Here is a 17,062-nt window from a genome sequence, read left to right as displayed (position 1 = left end):
CGCAGTTCTTAGAATGTCACTGTTTTGTTAGTTGTTCAGTTATTTTTACTTCGAAAAAATAAGGAAATGACTTAATAAAATTTAAAAAAATGTAATTTACAAGTCAGTGTTACAAATCCACACTTTTCCTGGTGCAAATCACTTTTAAAAGTAAAAACATATGTAAGGAGATACAAACATAAGCAACACCTGTAATGTGGCAAGAAGAGTATTACCAACAGAAAAGCATAAAATCAGGATACAAATTCTGTAGAGAAAACAAACAAGGGTTGTCAAAGAGGAGGTAGCCATACTAAACATGAAAGGTTCCTTACATATTATTCAAGTGCCAAGCAGCCATAATGCAGAATCTGCATTAATAGAAATTTAAGGCTCTATGAACATCTGTTTAACATTTATGTCCCTCCCAAGCAAAAATCTAAAACCTCAATCTGTATGATTATAAAAACACTCAGTTAAAGGCAAGACTTACAAAGTCATCTTGGATTGCTAGACAAAATGCTACCATATCTCCTTATGAAAGAGAACTTTGAATTGCTTATAATTGCAGTATATACAAAGACACAGTTAAAAATTGAGCATTTCCACCAATATCACAACCTACAAAGACCAAAAAGCCCAAAATATTTATTGAAGTGATTGCTTAACACTGCTCAGCTATGAAAATTTGGGCAGACCCTACAGAGAAACAAAGACAGCAAAAAAGCAACTTATCACCCAAGGAAGTGGGGGAAAGCAGAGACTGAAAAAATACAGAGAACAATGACATAATCGCTAACAGTCATTATTCAACTACTTTGCAGTTACTGAGCCAGCTTCAATCCCTGTTGGCATCTCCCTCTAGCTTCTTTCCAAGATTTAATGGCACAGGGTAGAAGCTACTTCATGGGTCCTGACTCGCTGAAGTGGAGTCTCATTGCCTAGAATATATTAAAGAAAGATAAATGTCTCTGAATGGGGCCCCTCATCCCCCTTTTAAATGCAACATTTCTGCTTTAAAGCTATGCAGCTGCTTTCTATACCTTCATGATTATATATTCACGATTTCCTCCAATGTTTTCTTTCAATTACGTAACACATTCATTATACTCTAAATAGTTCTAAAAATTGTTTTGCCAAGATTACTGTTTAAGAAGTAACTAATAACAGGACAGCAACAAAACTATTCAAGAGGTAATTAAACTATTCATCCCAAATACCATACCCTCTCACTTTCACACAACAGATGCAATTACTAATGGAGAAAAAAATTACAAAGCAGAAATTAATTTTCACCAAACAGACATAAGAGGGGTATTCATCTAACCTAATGTCAAGCACCTCACTTACGTGTTTGGGTTGAGCAGAAATCAATGGGACTTTCCAGAGCCATGACTCATCTTTGAGGCCACGATTACAAATTAAAAAGCGGTACTTTTCGATCAGATCATTTCCCTGATCCAGTTCACTGCAAAGCCTTACAAATATTTGTGCTTGCTCAATGGAGGGAGCAGAAATAAGTGGTTGGGGAGAGGGATACACATGCTGCCCAGCCAACAAATACATGTGTTATGTGCAGCCTGAATTCCCTCTGAAGAATCCAGTGATTATATCAACAGGCTGGGCCTTTAAACCAGGCACTTGCATTGCCTGAAGTAAAGCAGCCATGGCTCGTAAGTCTCTGATGAGAGCTGAAAACTGCTCTGCAGATCAGACAGCATCTCTATTAGATTAAGCAGTATCATCTTTTGACAGGGCCATGGAACTGTCATATAGGCTGGGGAGATCATGCAGATCCCACAGTTATTCATCATCCTTCCAGCAGTAAAACTCCCACAGAAATCCAGTAAATGGAAGATACAGGCATTTACTCTGAGTTGAAACAACATGCTCCAATAAATAAATTAAATAAATAAAATCATAATTCCAAAGTTGGAAACTCAAGCTGAGAGTAGAATCTAACTCAAAGAAAGACTTCGGCTGCTTGTGAAGAATAAAACAACATTCTAGCATCAAAAGGCTTTCTAATGGGAAATTTTAAATTCAACAAGCTCCTCAAGAACTTGGTAACTAGGAACTCAGTTGAGAATACTTTACATTTACATACATGACTTTTACACTGACTTTATATTAGACCAGAAAATATATTTCATCATATTTGATCCACAACATTAGACTACTCAACCTTTAGCAGACAGAGCTCAACTTAAGATGTAACCACAGTTCTAGGTTATCAGTACAATGAGATCTGAAGCCTGTCTTTAAATTAGCCAGTGCTAACCCCTTTAACAACAGGAGCCAGATTTGACTTCATCAGCAATGGGACATAAAGGTTTTGCAACCTTTGCCTTCAGGCTCTAGAGACAAGACTTACAGGCCTATCACCTCAAGTTTACATCTATCTGAAGTCATGCTTGCTTTCTTCCACACAAATGGACATCAGATGCATCAAATGTGACATTACTCAAATTTGCAGCAAGGTCCTGGTAATAAAAGAAAAATCTATTTTTCCTACCTCATTTCAGTAAAAAGAGTGCAGATTGGGTTGTTGGCTTGAACTGATGTCAAGCTCAAATAGATTCAAGTCTGCATAGAATACCAATATGACATTGAGATTTTTTGGTTTGTTTTTTTCTCCTCTAAATGTGAGTTTTCATATCCAAAAAGTGGATACTTTGGTGGTTTCTGTAATTGGGAATAGGAAGACCGGCATTTCTTTCTAATGAAAGCTGAACTGAAGCAAAAGTCAGAAGTACCTATATGTCAAAGTAAAGCTTTCAAATCCCTCTTTTAAATCTATGTCTGCTGAATCCTTTAAATTCTTGTAAGAGTTGACCAGTCAGAACTTCAGTATCAGTCAACAGTAATATTAGTTAACAAACTATATAATATTATATTAGGTTTATTGGTAACCTACAATGTTCTCCTTCACTTTACTATTTTCTTCAAGTGTTTTCGGTGGGGTCTTTTCTTTGTTGGGTTTGGGGGGTTTTTTTGTTTGTTTTTTTTTGTGGTTCTGGGTTTGTTTGTGTTTTTTTTTTTTTTTTAACTACATTATAATCCAGTCTGATGTCTAGATGACTCCTGACTCTAAACCAAGCAAGCACTGTCAAAGACTTACGTGGAAAACTTTGTGTTAAAGTCTTCAGTCTTGCTTCAACTTTTATTGTCAAGATGCCTAGAAATCCTGAAAAACTGGCAATTTGTAATTTTTTTTTTCTTTCTCTATGTATCCTGCCTCTGTTTCCACTTTTGTAGTAAATAATGAGCTCTGACACATGGTTGAGAATAGACTACAAGCTTAACCTATAGAATAAGCATACTATTATTAACATGACATTTAAAAAAAAAAAATCAGCCTGGACAACAGTATGAGAGAGGTTTATTCAATTTATTACATTAGTTATTAATGCATGCAAAGCAAATATTCAGACTGGAGTTAATAATATCCAGTATTTTTGAGCCATGATCAATAAAGCAAGTATATTTTATTAACAAGAGATTCAAAAGAACAATAGGATTTTTTTTTCTGCAAGAAACTAAGCCGTGGCAACATCTTAGCAACCACTATGTTATAGAGTACTCTGGGTTCTCTGATACGTGCCCTCTTTCAAGTTCAAATACAGTTCCACAAGTACTACTTACAGTTCACCACAGCTTCTAATAAAAACCCCACTTCACTGTTATATATACCTTTATGCTTGCGACACGCTCTCCCTTTTTCTTTTCCTCTCTCCAAAGCATCTCCACATTTTGCTCTTTATCCAGTGTGTTTCAATGTCAATATCTCTTCAAGTCACTGTCATATTCCACTGAAATTATTCCATACTTGAGCAACATTCAAATGATTACACATGTTAATCATAGCAGCCATAGCAATTTGTGCTTCAAACTTTTAGAGATTCTAAATCATTCATGACAGTATCTTGTAGGCAATGAAGCTAAAACAATATAGTGTATAGCACACAGATGCTCTGTGTGTTTGCTGAACACTTAGATGTGAAGACCACAACTACTGAGAAAGAAAGATTTGATGCATCATTTAAGAGGATGTTTTCTTTATATGTAAATTAAAAGCTAGGATTTGATTTATAATTGATATTTGAACCAATGCAAGGTCACATTCGGACAAACATGACAGTATTTGCTATTTGATCCAAGGTCACGTTCACACAAATGTGTCATCTGAGTATTTGCTATATTTTTATTACTGTGTAATGAACTCAAAGCTCTCTTACTTTCCCCATGTGTCCCAAAACTCCTTACCCATTTATTTGGAAGTCACCTGTTTTTTCTAAGTTTTGCAATACTCTACAAATGTCTGACAAGCTAATTACATAAGCCAAGATTTTGAAGTGATTAACAGTTAGGGATACCTTGACTTCAGAAATCAGTGACCAGTTTGAGGCTAAATCTAGTTGCACAGTATGCCCAGAATGAAGAGAATTTTTAAAAAAGGAACAAACCAAAAACCCCACAAAACCTATGTCTTATGAACTGCATGCACATATTTCAGATGTCTTAAACCATTATCCATTTCTTTTCTAAAAATAACATGTAAAAATAAGTTTGAGTGGTGAAGTCAAAGTTGATTCTGATGTGTACAGCATTTACAAACAGCCTACACATCTGTCCTAACATGCTGCTCACTGGAAACCAGATCCTCAAGACCAAATTGGAATGTTGTGATTGTTTCCTTACACATGTGATCACGGCGTCTCAGATTATGCAAAGTGGCTTCTCAACAATTTTCCAACTATACCCTGATAGTCTACAGAGACTTCATTTGTTGAAGAATAAAAATATCTGAGGGTAAAAGGCAAATACAAATTGCATTTTAGTGTGGTGACTAAATGATTATCTCCAATATAATCAATTTTTGAAGTAAATAAAATGTAAGCCCCTTGCTAAGTCTCCTGCAGAGTACATTTTCACTACATATGGTAAAAATAAACTTCAGAGGGTAACAAATTAAAGACATCTGTGCAACTAAAATTGTCAATTAAAATTATAATCTAATACATACAGAGGCAGTGCCAGGCAAAATTTTTGGCCATTTTCCATTAAACATATTGACTGTGCTATTACATAAACCTCTCTAACCCAGAAGTTTTACTTGCTCACATGCTTGTTAAAAAAAAAACAAAAAACAAACAAAAAACCCTCCTAAAACAAAAGCAAAAAAACCCCACACCACAACATATATGTTCTATTCTATCCAGAAAGACATAAATTTACAAGCAAAGCTGTCCAGTAACTCTTACTAACAAATGTGAAATTTTAGACACACTATATTTATGAAAAGGAAGGAAAACGAATTGTCACTAACTTATAGAGTCAAGCAAAGACTTTGATGCGCTTTCTAAAACCCTGATAATATTTCAACAATCTTTAGGGTTCATGTATATCTATGGATACCTTAAAATGTGTTCTTATAAACCAGGATATAAGAATCTCTTTTGTTTTATAGCCACAGATCTTTATGTGTGATAGCAATTGGTATTTATTGTCGATAATTCCTTATTGGCAGGACTGGTAGTAACATAATACTCTTTAGAACTTAGACTCCTTGCTGTGTTATAAATAAAAATACCTGCCTTAAGTTTATATTTATAGTAAAATGAAGGATAAAAACCAATTAACTAATCTTTTGTTCTGTGAGCATATTTATTATTCCCGTATGATTTCAATCTTGCTTACTCTTCGACAGAAGAGCAAAGAAATGTTCCTGTGACAAATACTTCAACAGAATACAGCCTAAGTCAAGGCCACATATTATATATAATAATAATATATTATTATTCTGCCAGATAATCTAGTATTTTACAGATACCAAGTAGTTTTGAGTTTGTTGACTGGTAATGAAATTTTTGAAGTTGTATATAATTTTGTGAGTTTAAATAACATAAAAGTTTGACAGCATTAAGTTGTGACAGTACTCAGATTTGAAAGATAGAATTCATATCGGTTTTTACTATTACCAGCATTAAAACACTGGGAAAAGGGCAACTTTGGGGAAAAGAAATAAAAAAAGCTTTGACTTCTATTGATTTGCTCCCAAAGACATAAATTTTTCATACCATTGTCACCCCACATTGTCCTATCATGTCACCCTGCTCTTTCCTCTTGTCACTACACTTACAGCTCCCCCTCCCCACACAGCGTCCCTGAACTACTGACTATGCAAACAGCAAACACGCTGTAGCTGGTTCAGAGCTACATGTTGCAACTGGCTCACTAGTGCTCCTATGCTGATTGGGAATTGACAGGCCAAACAGAACAGATAATTGTTGAATTCGTATTGCATCATTTCCTCAGTAGGGTCAATAATGTGTTTTCTTCTTTCTTGTTACCAATTTTCATAAAAATTACAGAACTTTAATGCCTTTGCAACCACTACTCCTCTGTCAAATTTGACAAGACTTGCAGTTTCAAAGTTAATGGGTAGAGGAAGAGGACAGCATACCATACTGCATATACCTGACTTTCTCAGGTAACTAGACTAAAAGAGATGAGAATACAATCCTGAAAATGGTTTTCAGTATAGCAATTTTGGAGCATAACTCTCTTCCGAGATAGATCTGGACTTTTGCCCCCCCCTTTTGGGGGGGGTGGGGGATGTTCGCTTTCAATATTTGCTTTATATTTACTAAGGTGTGTAGAACACAAAAACAGTACAATGGGTGCCTGAAGTTATGTCAGTACTTGGAGTATTCTACAGTTTTCCAGAGTCCCTCACTTTGACTCCTAATCACATACTTTATTAAGAAAAAGATAATTGGCTGTCCTTGAAATAGTGGTTAAATATTCACTTTGGCTGAGGATTTCTGAGCTGTGGGCAAAAATACTAGCTCTTACAAACATCTTAATGGCAACATTCTTCCTGAATAAAGAGCTATTGTTTTGGAACAATACTTTTAATCTAAAAAGAGAGAGAAAAAAGAAAAAGATATCTTAAATTAAAATTACTTAATGCAAAAAGTTGAAAGATGGTTTGGACTTTTTAGCATATTGATTTAAGATCATTAAAATCTTCACTTGAATCTTACCTGCCCTTCAACCGTAACCTAGGCCTTGCAATCCCCCTTTTTTAGAACACCTAGTCAGACACAGCTTCTCTACCTGGCCAACCCCTAAATTTTGCCACCCCGGTTCCATTACACAGGTCCTGCTCAGAACAATTGAAATAAAATCCCCACAACTTTGCATCTGTATCTGTTACTACAATAGCTCTCCTACTTATGACCAGCATTCCTTTAAAAGGAACATGAAGCCTTTTAGTTTTCTCTTTTCATTTACAGCTTAAACTTCCACGTGTAAGCTTGGTGTCCTTCTTGTTTTGGCTTGGGACAAAAGTCCAGTTACTTTGGTATCTGATGCTGCAACTTTTGCTTCAAAGATCAACAACAAGCAAAAAAATCTTTCTGCCTCAAGTATACCTCCTTTTCAGTCTCTATCGTTCTCCCCATCCCCAAATCTCCCGTTTCAGTTTTGGCTTTACCCTGGCACACTCAGCTTCCATACTCTTTCAGCTGTCCTACCCTTCTCTTTCATAAGCCATGTCAACCCATCCTCAAATCACCTCCTTCATCCCCTCGGGTCCTCTAGTCTTCTATCTCCGCCCCTCTAGTATCTGCACAGCTGCACTCTTCTCACCATCTGCAACCCCTTGCATGATTCATCACCAAACATAACAGACCATGATTATTCACTATTTGAAAAGCTACAGTGGAATTTACATCTGTTTCTGGAAGAGATTCAAGAAGCCTGAATTCGCCTTCTTAGCAGAGAACACCACCACTGTGTATTTTTGGTGGGTTTATTTCACTGATAAACTTTATCCCCTTGCCTAGACATAATAACAAGACATATTTGATAACCTAAATTCAGCTTAACAGAAGGGTTTATATCCTATAAAAGAAAATGACCCTCAAACAAGATACTACAGATTTAGGCCCCTTCTGCTTGTAAGTATTTTTTTTGAAAATTAATTGAGTAATACCAATGGGCTAGCTTTCATACTCTTCTACCAGTAGACAAAATCTAATGTCTTCTATAAACAGCACCTGGATTTGTGTAGTTTACTTATTCTTCAGTGTATTTTTTTTTTTAACAGGCTCTTGTTGCTCAGCCATTACATTTAAATAAATAAAAACTGCTAAAAATAAACTAACTTTGATTTAATGGCATGCCACAACTCAGAGTACCCAGAGTGGAATGTGAAACAGAATTCTTTCACTTTTTGTTGTTGGTTTGTTTGTTTGTTTTTTTAAGAAAAAGGCCTTCAGTTCTGTTCTGGTAATTTAGAAATTCCTACCTTAAAAAGTTTTTCTTTGTGATAAATGTATCACAAAAACAAAGTTTACACTGAATTAGCATTGCTGACGGGAGTCTTGGCAACAGGTATGAATGCAATGAATCCACATTTTTTGGCAAATGGACATCAAGTACTTGTACTTCCAAGCTACTGACATGTCAGATAGAGGATATACTCGGGACACATGACTTCACAGTTCTAAATCAAGTCACTTGCTACAGTATAGAGATCACAAGCCTCATACTCCTGCATGATCAAAAAATGTCAAAATATAACCAATTATTTTCCTGACATCTAAGCTCTCTGCTCATCCTTCATATGACATGAAGGGTGTCTACTTACCTGTTTAACAGCCCCATATTAACAATAGTATTACCATTGCTGCCTGCTTGGCACCCCACTTCTCCTCCCCACTTCTTTTAACTAAGGAAGCACCTGAATTACAGAAAGGTGGAAGAAAAACAACAGCCCAATGAAACAGCCAGGATAAGAAAACCTGTTTAAAAAGTCACATAGGTACTTTCATATGCCAGTTTTAATTCACTTTGTAAGGCATTTTAGCTGACTGAATCAGACTTTTGAGAAAGCAATTATAGGGGGACAGCACTCGCAGCCCTCTGCTGAGCCAAACTGAAGTTGTTGGTTGCAAAATAACATAACTTGTTAAGGGTACAGTTAGGCAAGCCAGCTTAAGTAATGTAATAGCTCCCTGACATCAAAAGGATATCCCTTCCGTAGCTCCCTGACATTGTCAGCCCTGCACCTTCCCTCTCCCTTCTTCATTTCCAGCCACACAGCTCCATCCCGCCTGTGCTGGCTCTCGCACTTGTCTGACCTCTCTGGCCACATCTGTAATAGTAAATAAAACAGGGCCAGAGCACAGGCTTGAGCCATGCTGTTAGCGTCCTCTCTGACACCATTTTGGCCCATACCAACTTGGCACTCTCCCAGACAAATGCACAGGCACAGTTAAGGGCACAGCACACGCAGAGCAGCAAATTGCTCTCCACTGGCAGTCTGGATGCGACCATGCTGTTTCAGGGGGAAGACTGTTAGGTGTGTGCAATCTTGCCACTTTGTTCCGGGTCCAGAGAACAGTCCCCGGTGTATTTTATTCCCTAGTGTAGACATAGCCTCAGTGAAACAATTCAGCTTATTAAGCCAGTAGAAATGTAATGCAGGAAAAACATAGCTAGAGATAGCTGAACAGACTCACTAAAGGGGCAGCAAAAAGTAAGGGTAGAAACACATGGATGATAGCAAAGGAAAGAAGCATGAAGAGGGAGCCTGACCGATCTTTTAACAACAGTTGCTAGATCAGGTCAGGCCATGCTGAGTAACCACACCTCTCGCTGTAAGCCTTATATTTGCAGGGCTATCACGAACAACACGGAGAGGGGACACCCTATTCTATTTTTTTTTTTTTTTTCATATTTGTGTGTTCACTCATATATATATCTCTATACACGCACACGCATGCCACGTAGAAGAGAAATAAAACACAATAGCTGCAAACTGAACAATTCTATATGCTTAAAGGATAATCACTATTACATTTCCATGGGATTTATTACAGGATTTATCATCTTGAGAAAACGCAACTCCTTGTAAATTTAGTTAGAATTATGGCAGCTCAGTATGCTGAAGATCAGGTGCCCAAAACACACATTTAAGTTGAACGTTTGACAGCTGTTTGAAAATATTAGCCTATTTATGTACAGTTACTTCTCTATGGAAGCACAGTACACAAAATGTACAGCTGCTGCTTTTTTCAAAAGCAGTATCCTGTGCTGTTTGTCTCTTAGTTACATATATACTGAAGCTGCCACCTGATTTGATTCTAATCAGACTAGACTGCTTAACTGCATACAGCACTCTTTTGTCCTGAGGTGGATAAGGATAAATAAATTTTATATAAAAGAATTAATTTCAGAGGTAAAAAACCAGTCCAGATTTCTTATGTGCTCTTCTCTGTGGGCAGCTATGTGGAATATGAATAAACACATTACACCATTTTTAAATTTCACATATATACAGCATAACAACCTAAGTCTACCTTATGCTCACAGAGCAAATTTTCCAACAACCAACTGGTCAGAAACGACCACAGACAGAACATTCTCCTGTTTACATAGCTCTCTCATAGTGAAACTACATCCATACAGCATCTTACACTGACAAAAAACCCACTCAAAACTCCCTCACAATGCAGCACACTTACTCCAAACTGAACATTTACCTACAGACTAAGAAAAAAGATTTGAAAACCCACACTTAACCATTTTCAACTTTGCTGAATAAACTTCAGTGTCCAATATTCTGTGCATACTTGCATTGGCTACTTTTTAAAATTATTCTTAGGACTCCTAACCTTCATCAAGAATCTAATTCCAGCCTCTATTAGAAACATAATTTTTATGCTAGCAATGCATAGTTCTTGTAATCTTCCCCTGCAAATTGCCAATAAGCCAACAATATTCACTATAACCTGCTGGCTGCAATTAATTTTATTTTATTTTAACATCAGAGTGGGTGAATTTATCGACCAGTGTAATAGAGTATTCATCAGCCCTACTGTAAAGAATGCCATCAAGCACTGCCTGCTAATAAATCCAGGAGTCTCCAAAGCAGCCTGTTGACGCAACACCCACCTTCTCCCTATTCCTCGCCTTCAAATCCAAATGGTTCTGTATTATATTCTTCAGCCTTACTACTCCAGGGAACATTTTCCATACATGTTGAATAAAGATGCAAGAAGGTTTGGTTTTGTTTAATATGAACCTGCACTATGACTCCAATGCCATGTACTTTATAACTTCCTTGCTGAAGCAGTAACACTAACAGGAGGCTAGGAAATGTCAACAGTAATTCAAGTCTTCATTTTCAAATAAACAAAAGTTTTTCTTACCATCTGAACATTCATATTCTGGTTTAAATGCAGTGCTTTCTTCTGTGAATTGTTGTATTGAGCATTTCCAGTAAATAATTATTTAAAACAAAACAGGCATGTAGCACTCTTATTTGTGTAACAAAAAATGAATGGTAATACAAGTCTATATGCAGATAACAGAACTTACTCAGACAGCATACCTGTGCTGGATGCATGGATACATACAATAAGACAGTAAGCCCTGCCTCCAAAACTTAATCATAGGCTGTATAATAGTTTCAAATGATCCATGTTTTTGTTAAATCTAAGTAAGATTAGGATGGATTGTGGTACCATTTTTCCATGCAAAACACATCAAACTCTGAATTATTCACAACAATAAATGCTCTCAGCTCCAGGATATTATACACTCATAGATGAGTAAGAAGTTACTCAACCAGCAGTTAATTTGCACACCGAACAGCAGCTCTGGTTTCCTTTTACATACTTATCAACAAACTGAATATAGACTAATGAGATACGAAAATATGAAACACAAAAATATTGGACTAACTCACTTTCACATGTATTTCAGCTGCCTGGAAACAAATGCCAAAGAACCTTACAACTGCAGTAGCTGCTAACTACTCTGAGTTCCTCAAGGCAGACACATCTTTGAACAAGTTTCTTTTACTATTTGGAAAGATTAAATGAATAATTTCTTAGTTTATACATTTTTTAAAAGCCATGATAGTATATCAGCATTTCTAGAAAGGGATAGGTAATTTGCCAAATGCTTGCGAATCTATCTCGTACTGTTAGTGTTTCCACAGGCATGAGACAACTTAACTTAAAACAATAAATTTAGATTAATATAGTACCACAGAACAAACTATGCCTGTTTGGTAGTTCTCATCTTTCAATCTGCAAAGTAAAAAAAATTTCTACAGTGTATGCTTACAGCATTTTAAAACACAGCAAACAACCACATAAACCAGTCATATAACAACTCAAGCCTCAGTCAGGATTAGAATACCAATGAATTGTATTTTATAATTTGTATTAATCTGTACACAAGAAGCCCTTCACTGGACACAGAAATTATACTTCCTAGATACTTAAAAGACACATGCAATGCACTTATAAATAAATATTGTTTCATAAGCAGAAACTATGAGAACTGGTATGAGGAAGTGGAATCAGATTTGGCAACATCTCAATTCCACATGCAATCTGGTCACACAACAATCTCCTCATATCAGTTTAATGTTTTTAAAACATGCCACATATCACACTCTTTAAGATTGAGAGATTTTAGTTTTACGCTGAGGATAGGGATGATTTAGAGCCTAACCTTACTGGATAAGTACTTTTTCATTCGGTGAATATTCAGCATTCTACTTCGTAAGAAGTCATTCAATATTTAATGTGAAATGCTGAGCACTCCTAAAATATTAAGAATTCAGAATTCTGCTGAATAACATCTTTATACAACTTTTACGCAAAAGTCTAACGCAGCAGTAGATATCAGAACATGAGGAAATTTTACTTACTCTGTTCTCCTGACTGTGCTAGTATTTTCAATTTATCAACTATTTGTTGGCACTACTTGCTCAGATTTCTTTCCTTGCCAGATATACATTCCTATACATTAATCACTCTTTACAGAAATTCTGCTTCAAATGTTTTTTTCTTATCTAGTTGTTCAAAAATGATGCCAAGATAGCTCCCAGTCCATGCATATACTCACCACTTCGTGCTGCATCTTGCAATGTTGAAACAGAAGTTGTTTTCTGGAATCTGTTTCCTTTCCATTTCATGTGCACATTGGCCATAACAAGTAGTGCTTCATTAATAAAAAGCTGCTGACATTCTTTCTTTAAAAAAAAAAAAAAAAAAAAATCAACAAATTTCCCAAAGCTTACTATTCTAATTTTATATTGATATCATGTAATACAATGCTTTTTCATATTTCTTTAAGCTTCTTCAGAAAAAAACACTGTCATTTCACTTGGGCTATAATTATTTTTTTAATGACTGAGGCTTTTAATACAACACCCAGTTTTACAGCAGGACTACACTGACATCTAGCTAACTAGGGTATGTAACTGGTACACCCCAGTATCATTCTGATCTTTTTTCTTCATACTAGAAAAATTCAAGAGCACTCAACTAAGACCACTACAGTGAAAGCCTTGTGCTATTTTAATTATCTCTTATAAAGCAAAATATTTTTACTCATAAAGAGCATTCTCCCAAATGTCCGAGTCTTTATGTGGACAAACTGTTAGAGTAGTTACAGTTTGCAAGGTGCATACACACATGCGCCACAAGATGTCTTTGCAATTGGCCTTTTAAGTACCATTTATACCCCAAAGGTAGAGATTTTACTTTTATATACTTTATAAGGCTTGTTAAAAAAAAAAAAAAGCATACATAGCTAATGGTTTGATTAAATTGACTCCCCTGTCCACTCAACTAAAAACCAAACAAGTTAAAGATTCAGAGAGATTTTGCAAAAGCTGTCAGATTAAATTAAAAATGTTAAAATTCAAAAATGCTGTAAGAAAATATGTTTGTATTTATAATAAATATGAATTCAACTTCATTTATTTTCCAAGACAAGTATGGTGTTCTCTTTTTTCCGCCTTGCAATAAATATGCCACGTGCAAAAGAAACAGAACTCAGAACTCAAATCTTAGAAGGTAAGCTAATGCAAAGTAAAGAGAAAAATAGTGCTATTTGCAATTTTGAAGTAAGAGCTGCTTCTAAAAAAAAAACTAAGAAAATTTACATTGCCCTCCTTGACCACTTTGGGTCAACAGTGAGCACTATAATCTATTTTCTAGAACAAGATTAATATCCTAGGCCATGTAACCTACTCTCCTGTAGGTCATTATCTTCTCTAATATTTTTATAACACTCAACACATATTAAAAGCATAACAGCACAAAATCACAACTGAAATGCAACCCTTTCTCCACGGTTTAAAATTCATAATGCCCTTTAAGAAGACTACAGTATTGCGGGGTATGAATAGAAAATGAAGACATTAAAGAATGACTGAAAAGCAAGTAAGAAAACCACAAGGTTTTCAGGACGTACAGGTTTGTAATAGGTAGCCAAAACTCCCTATGCCACCTGATTGTAGAGGATGACAGTCAATATAAGGCATCAGCAGATTGATAAGAACTTTTTTTTGGACTATGCCAAATGTTCCTTCCAAACATGGGAAAAGAAAGGGAGCGTGCTGGCTACGCAGTTCTACAAACCTCTGATAAGGTCTGCGCACACTCTCATCCTTCTGAAACACTACATTGCCCTACTTAAAATCCCAAAAAGTTGCCACTACAAGTAACTAAGAGCCAATGGCTGCTTGATAGCTCACGCCAAATAACAAAGGTTATGATACTGGTTTAGCTTTGAGTAGACTTGTGACCACATCACATGCACCACAACTGCCGTCAGTTTCAGCATGAGACCAGGTAGCCTCAATATTGAGCCAGTGATTCTGAATTTATGAAGGAAACACTTTTTACAGCGTATCAGTTTTGCTATCTGCAAAGACCACGCGGATTTCAACCCAGTAATCAGTGCTAGATGCCAACAAGAAAGTCTGTGCATGTTCTATAATACACGTACAGTTTGATTAAAACTTTCCTTCCCAACAAAACTTATGCAACGTCTTTATTTGTGCAGTACTACTAAGGCTTCCAATGCCACCAAAGTGCCAAACACCATTATTGCAGATAATCCTGTCTGACGAATCCTGTACTCACGCTTCTTCCACCAGAGAGCTTAGGAACAGCTACTTGTGTCAGTGAGGCTACGCTGATCTTAAGAGGAATACAAGGCAGTACCTTTTAGCACTCCTTCCCATTACTTTTTGAATGCTCTCTTTTTCACTTGCTTTTGGACAGCCCAGTAGGGACAATCAAGAACATGTTTTTCTCATCAAACCACAAAAGCAAACACAGGGGGAGCTCCCACTGACCCACTCCTCACTCCAAGGATACAGGACTCTCCTCTGACCAACCGACTGGTAAAAGCACAACCTGCCTGACCAAGCCAAGCCAATAAAGATAACCTCCAAGCACGTACTTTCTGCCTAGCGCCCAGGTTCCTTTCTCAAACCAGGTTAAGGACAATTCACATGTGCTGTGTTTAAGAGACACGACAGCTGCAAAACAGCACCTTACCTCACAGGACATCGTCTTCTCCTCTGTTCCCCCCCCCCCCCCCCCCCAGCACCCTGAGGTCTCCCCACAAGGTTTCCAAGATCGCTTTTTACCTACAAACGCCAGCCTCTGCCAGGGCCGGCTCTCGCTCGTCCTTTAGCCCCTCTGACCCCGGGCTGCCGCACACCGCGGTCCCCGGACGGCGGGGCAGCTGGCGCGAAGCCCGAGGGCAGCAGCAGGAACAGCTACAGCATCTCCCCAGGCCAGCTAACTCCTTCTCCTCGCCTTTGCCACCGCCGGAGTTTCGCAGAGGGCTTCAAAACGCGGCGACGAGATAAATAGATAAATAAATAATAAAAATAAATAGAAAGAGAGGGGGAGGAGAGGAAGAAAGAGGACAGGTCGTTAGGAAAACCGCCACCGCGTTAGCGAGGCGGGGGCGTCACCCGGCCGCGCTCCCACCGCCTCCCCCCCCCCATCGGTCCCCGGAGCCCCAGCCGGGACACAGGCAGCCTCCGCACCGCAGGGGACGGGGTCGGGTCGCCCCTGAGGCAATACCGTGCATTACTGCCGGCCCGCGGGCAGGCGAAGAGGCCGCTCGGCGCCCGTGGGCGCAGCGGGTCCGGGTCCGGGTCCGGGTCGGGCAAGCACCGCCGCGTCCCCGGCTGCGCTCCGCCGTCGGCCCCGCGGGGCGCCGAGCTCTACTCGCCGCCAGCCTCGGCCACGGGGGGCAACAGCCGCCCGGCGCTGTCAGGCCGGCGGGGCGGGGGCCGGTGAGGGGCGGGCAGGGGAGGGGAGGGGAGAAGTACCCCGGTCCTGCGCCTGACTGACTCCGGGCGGCAGGGTGACAGGTACCGGAAGTGAGCTCGTGGCACACACCTCCCGCCACGGCCGCGCGCCATTGGCTGGGGAAGGGGAGAGACCGGCGCGGGCCGGGCGCAAGCGCGGGGGCGCGCGCTCCCTCTCCACACACCACACCCCCCCCCCCCTCCCTGCCGTTACCGGCGGCGCGCGCGGAGGCAGCCCGGTGCCGGCCGTTGGACTGAGGCGGCGAGGCTTTCCGTTTCAAGGGTGAATAAAGCCCCGCCGGGCGTGAGGGGACGGGACGGGGGAGCAAAGCCCCGGGTCCTGAGGGGATGGTGCGGAGGAGCCGTGGCGGACCCTGTGAGCGGGGGTTTCTCCTGGAGTGCGGCCGGCTGAGAAAAGCTGTTCGGGATGTTACTGCGGGTCACGTCTACAGAGCAAAGCCCGAAATCCTGAATAAAACCCAGCAAAACCCCTGAAGAAGGCTTTGTAACGGACCTTTGGCTTCCCGAGGCTTTTAAATCTTGGAAAGGTAACCAGAAGCATAAATACAGTAGTTTTAAAAGGGGGTCAGCTTCTCCCCTACCTCCATTTCTGCTCTTTGGCTGCTTCGTGTATATTACATTTCTTGATGATCCCCGTGGTTCGTGTATATTACATTTCTTGATGATCCCCATGGTTGTGGTCATCGCTGTACAAAAAAATATCACCAGCCTCTTTTAATCGTATAATTGCATTTCCACTTTCACGCTCCCACTCCATTTGGGGGGGGGAAACCCTACAAACAAACACTTTATTACTGACCCGAGTAGTCAATAACACGGGTGACAGGAAGAGAAACCACCACGACCTATTTCAGATGTTATTTTATATGTACCAAGCACAAACACATGTGCAGCTTCTGCTTATTTTTA

General features: G+C 39.0%; 1 protein-coding gene across 4 annotated transcripts in view; it reads right to left on the bottom strand.

The window, feature by feature from the left end:
• PPARA (peroxisome proliferator activated receptor alpha) overlaps positions 1–16,221 on the bottom strand; it is a 43,964-nt gene extending 27,743 nt beyond the window's left edge. Inside the window, exons 1-3 of one of the 4 annotated variants that reach the window (XM_052788764.1) lie at positions 16,154–16,221; positions 15,458–15,658; positions 12,916–13,042 (exon numbers count right to left, since the gene is read on the bottom strand). The gene's annotated coding sequence lies outside the window, so the exon portion shown is untranslated. Of the gene's footprint in view, positions 1–12,915; positions 13,043–15,457; positions 15,659–15,902; positions 16,076–16,153 lie in introns of those variants that run through there. The other 3 variants (XM_052788766.1, XM_052788763.1, XM_052788765.1) reach the window with 3 other exon arrangements.
• Between the last annotated feature and the right edge of the window lie 841 nt (positions 16,222–17,062).

This window comes from Harpia harpyja, chromosome 6, assembly GCF_026419915.1.
Source record: "Harpia harpyja isolate bHarHar1 chromosome 6, bHarHar1 primary haplotype, whole genome shotgun sequence".
Lineage (NCBI taxonomy): Eukaryota > Metazoa > Chordata > Aves > Accipitriformes > Accipitridae > Harpia > Harpia harpyja.
Note: the sequence above shows the minus strand (reverse complement) of the source record. Positions and strands in the feature narration are given on the sequence as shown.